Source organism: Cyclopterus lumpus, chromosome 24 (genome assembly GCF_009769545.1).
Source record: "Cyclopterus lumpus isolate fCycLum1 chromosome 24, fCycLum1.pri, whole genome shotgun sequence".
Taxonomy (NCBI): domain Eukaryota; kingdom Metazoa; phylum Chordata; class Actinopteri; order Perciformes; family Cyclopteridae; genus Cyclopterus; species Cyclopterus lumpus.
The window spans coordinates 720,001-725,000 of NC_046989.1; positions in this window are offsets into that span (position 1 = coordinate 720,001).

Below are 5,000 nucleotides of genomic sequence, written 5' to 3' on the forward strand. Positions count from 1 at the left end.
GTGTCTGTGTATGTGTGTTTGTGTGTGTGTGTCTGTGTGTGTGTGTGTGTCTGTGTGTGCGTGTCTGTGTGTGTGTGTGTGTGTGTGTGTCTGTGTGTGTGTGTGTGTGTGTGTGTGTCTGTGTGTGTGTGTGTCTGTGTGTGTGTGTGTGTCTGTCTGTGTGTGTGTGTGTGTGTCTGTATGTGTGTGTGTGTGTGTGTGTCTGTGTGTGTGTGTGTGTGTGTCTGTATGTGTGTGTGTGTGTGTGTGTCTGTGTATGTGTGTTTGTGTGTGTGTGTCTGTGTGTGTGTGTGTGTCTGTGTGTGCGTGTCTGTGTGTGTGTGTGTGTGTCTGTGTGTGTGTGTGTGTGTGTGTGTGCGTGTCTGTGTGTGTGTGTGTCTGTGTGTGTGTGTGTCTGTGTGTGCGTGTCTGTGTGTGTGTGTGTGTCTGTGTGTGTGTGTGTGTCTGTGTGTGCGTGTCTGTGTGTGTTTGTGTGTGTCTGTGTGTGTGTGTGTGTGCGTGTCTGTGTGTCTGTGTGTGTGTGTGTGTGCGTGTCTGTGTGTGTGTGTTGGGCTCCATCTGCTGGTAAGGGGCACTATTTGGGATCAAAGGTCACCGTTTCCTATAAATCCATTAGCAATGCTGACAGGCTGCAGCCAGGCAGCTTGGTCGCCATGACGGCGTGACTACCTCCATCTTCCCCATCCTCATCTTCCCCATCCTCATCTTCCCCATCCTCATCTTCCCCATCCTCATCTTCATCATCCTGAATTTAACTCAGTGTAATCCTGTGTGATCGATATGCAGCTCCTCTATCTCCCTGAAGGAACGTGTTAATGATCTCATTCTAAACCTAACTAGTAGTTTAGTTGTCTAAACCTAACTGAGTAATTTAGTTGTTTAAACCTAACTGAGTAGTTTAGTTGTCTAAACCTAACTAGTAGTTTAGTTGTTTAAACCTAACTAGTAGTTTAGTTGTCTAAACCTAACTAGTAGTTTAGTTGTCTAAACCTAACTAGTAGTTTAGTTGTTTAAACCTAACTAGTAGTTTAGTTGTCTAAACCTAACTGAGTAGTTTAGTTGTTTAAACCTAACTAGTAGTTTAGTTGTCTAAACCTAACTAGTAGTTTAGTTGTTTAAACCTAACTAGTAGTTTAGTTATTTAAACCTAACTAGTAGTATAGTTGTTTAAACCTAACTAGTAGTTTAGTTGTTTAAACCTAACTAGTAGTTTAGTTGTTTAAATCTAACTAGTAGTTTAGTTGTTTGAACCTAACTAGTAGTTTAGTTGTCTAAACCTAACTAGTAGTTTAGTTGTTTAAACCTAACTAGTAGTTTAGTTATTTAAACCTAACTAGTAGTATAGTTGTTTAAACCTAACTAGTAGTTTTGTTGTTTAAACCTAACTGAGTGGTTTAGTTGTTCAAACCTAATTAGTAGTTTAGTTGTTTGAACCTAACTGAGTTGTTTAGTTGTTTAAACCTAACTAGTTGTTTAGTTGTTTAAACCTAACTAGTAGTTTAGTTGTCTAAACCTAACTAGTTGTTTAGTTGTTTAAACCTAACTGAGTAGTTTAGTTGTTTAAACCTAACTGAGTGGTTTAGTTGTTTAAACCTAATTAGTAGTTTAGTTGTTTGAACCTAACTAGTAGTTTAGTTGTCTAAACCTAATTAGTAGTTTAGTTGTTTAAACGTAACTAGTAGTTTAGTTGTTTGAACCTAACTAGTTGTTTAGTTGTTTAAACCTAACTGAGTAGTTTAGTTGTTTGAACCTAACTAGTTGTTTAGTTGTCTAAACCTAATTAGTAGTTTAGTTGTTTGAACCTAACTAGTAGTTTAGTTGTCTAAACCTAACTAGTAGTTTAGTTGTTTAAACGTAACTAGTAGTTTAGTTGTTTAAACCTAACTAGTAGTTTAGTTGTTTAAACCTAACTAGTAGTTTAGTTGTCTAAACCTAACTAGTAGTTTAGTTGTTTGAACCTAACTAGTAGTTTAGTTGTCTAAACCTAACTAGTAGTTTAGTTGTTTAAACCTAACTAGTAGTTTAGTTGTTTAAACCTAACTGAGTAGTTTAGTTGTGAGACCACGGTGAGACCACGGTGAGACCACGGTGAGACCACGGTGAGACCGAGGTGAGACCGAGGTGAGACCACGGTGAGACCAAGGTGAGACCACGGTGAGACCACGGTGAGACCGAGGTGAGACCGAGGTGAGACCGAGGTGAGACCACGGTGAGACCACGGTGAGACCACGGTGAGACCAAGGTGAGACCACGGTGAGACCAAGGTGAGACCACGGTGAGACCACGGTGAGACCACGGTGAGACCACGGTGAGACCACGGTGAGACCAAGGTGAGACCACGGTGAGACCACGGTGAGACCACGGTGAGACCACGGTGAGACCGAGGTGAGACCAAGGTGAGACCAAGGTGAGACCACGGTGAGACCACGGTGAGACCAAGGTGAGACCAAGGTGAGACCACGGTGAGACCAAGGTGAGACCAAGGTGAGACCACGGTGAGACCACGGTGAGACCAAGGTGAGACCACGGTGAGACCAAGGTGAGACCACGGTGAGACCACGGTGAGACCACGGTGAGACCAAGGTGAGACCACGGTGAGACCGAGGTGAGACCAAGGTGAGACCACGGTGAGACCAAGGTGAGACCACGGTGAGACCGAGGTGAGACCGAGGTGAGACCACGGTGAGACCAAGGTGAGACCACGGTGAGACCACGGTGAGACCAAGGTGAGACCACGGTGAGACCGAGGTGAGACCACGGTGAGACCACGGTGAGACCACGGTGAGACCGAGGTAAGACCGAGGTGAGACCACGGTGAGACCAAGGTGAGACCACGGTGAGACCACGGTGAGACCAAGGTGAGACCACGGTGAGACCGAGGTGAGACCACGGTGAGACCGAGGTGAGACCGAGGTGAGACCACGGTGAGACCAAGGTGAGACCACGGTGAGACCACGGTGAGACCAAGGTGAGACCACGGTGAGACCGAGGTGAGACCGAGGTGAGACCAAGGTGAGACCACGGTGAGACCACGGTGAGACCACGGTGAGACCGAGGTGAGACCGAGGTGAGACCGAGGTGAGACCACGGTGAGACCACGGTGAGACCACGGTGAGACCAAGGTGAGACCAAGGTGAGACCACGGTGAGACCACGGTGAGACCGAGGTGAGACCGAGGTGAGACCGAGGTGAGACCACGGTGAGACCACGGTGAGACCGAGGTGAGACCGAGGTGAGACCACGGTGAGACCACGGTGAGACCACGGTGAGACCGAGGTGAGACCACGGTGAGACCAAGGTGAGACCACGGTGAGACCACGGTGAGACCAAGGTGAGACCACGGTGAGACCACGGTGAGACCACGGTGAGACCAAGGTGAGACCACGGTGAGACCACGGTGAGACCGAGGTGAGACCGAGGTGAGACCGAGGTGAGACCACGTCCGACCCGAGACCAGACCAGGAGGACGGAAGGACAGCATTGACCTCTGCCCTGACGAGTCACTTCCTGTCTGGCATCTCACAGAGACGCTGCTGACTGGTGGTCTTCTATTCTCCTTTCTTCAGGGTCTGAAGGACTGAAGGTCCTGGGTTCTTGTTTTAAAGTCAACATCGACCAATCGGCTTTCAGCTTGTTGCGTTTGAGCGGTCCAGAGGGTGGACGTGCCGACCTTTGACCTCCTCTCCGGGGAGCTCCCTGTTGATCTAACAGCTGCACAGGTGCATTCTGGGAGCCGAGTTCCGGTCTCAATCATCATTTCCCATCTGGAAGGACTCGACATCAGAGAGTTTAAACGAGCCGGTCTCTCTCTCTCCTCGCTCGGCCATCCCATAAATAACTTCTTCACTCACCTTCTTTTAATTAACGACAGCATATAAATATCACTTAATCTGGCATTGTCCACTTTTATTGCAGCCATCATATATATATAAATATCTGTATATACACAATGAGACACACATGTATACAGTATCTATCTATCTATATATATATATATATATATATATATATATAAATATTTATGTGTGTGTGTCTCTGTGTGTGTGTGCCGACCCACAAATTAATAGCAGCAGCAACATTTAAAGTGACGCACCATGAAAACAAACAATATGTTTATCTCTCATGAACTAATGAGATTTGTGTGCCTCTACATTTTGATCATTTTATAGTAGCTAACCGTCTTTGAGAATGCAGCTTTAACACATGAAGCATAGACTTCTATACAACCAGAGGAGTCGCCCCCTGGTGGTCAGGAGAGAGAATGCAGCTTTAACACATGAAGCATAGACTTCTATACAACCAGAGGAGTCGCCCCCTGGTGGTCAGGAGAGAGAATGCAGCTTTAACACATGAAGCATAGACTTCTATACAACCAGAGGAGTCGCCCTCTGGTGGTCAGGAGAGAGAATGCAGCTTTAACACATGAAGCATAGACTTCTATACAACCAGAGGAGTCGCCCCCTGGTGGTCAGGAGAGAGAATGCAGCTTTAACACATGAAGCATAGACTTCTATACAACCAGAGGAGTCGCCCCCTGGTGGTCAGGAGAGAGAATGCAGCTTTAACACATGAAGCATAGACTTCTATACAACCAGAGGAGTCGCCCCCTGGTGGTCAGGAGAGAGAATGCAGCTTTAACACATGAAGCATAGACTTCTATACAACCAGAGGAGTCGCCCCCTGGTGGTCAGGAGAGAGAATGCAGCTTTAACACATGAAGCATAGACTTCTATACAACCAGAGGAGTCGCCCCCTGGTGGTCAGGAGAGAGAATGCCGCTTTAACACATGAAGCATAGACTTCTATACAACCAGAGGAGTCGCCCCCTGGTGGTCAGGAGAGAGATTGGTTATTTTAAGGTACAAATGTAAAAGTGTATATTTTGTACATGTAATAATTTTAAAAACTTGAATGTGTCACAATAATGTACGTATCCATTACTCTAGACAGAATCTAAAATATAATTAGCATTTTACTTTATGAACACCTCATCATACAGA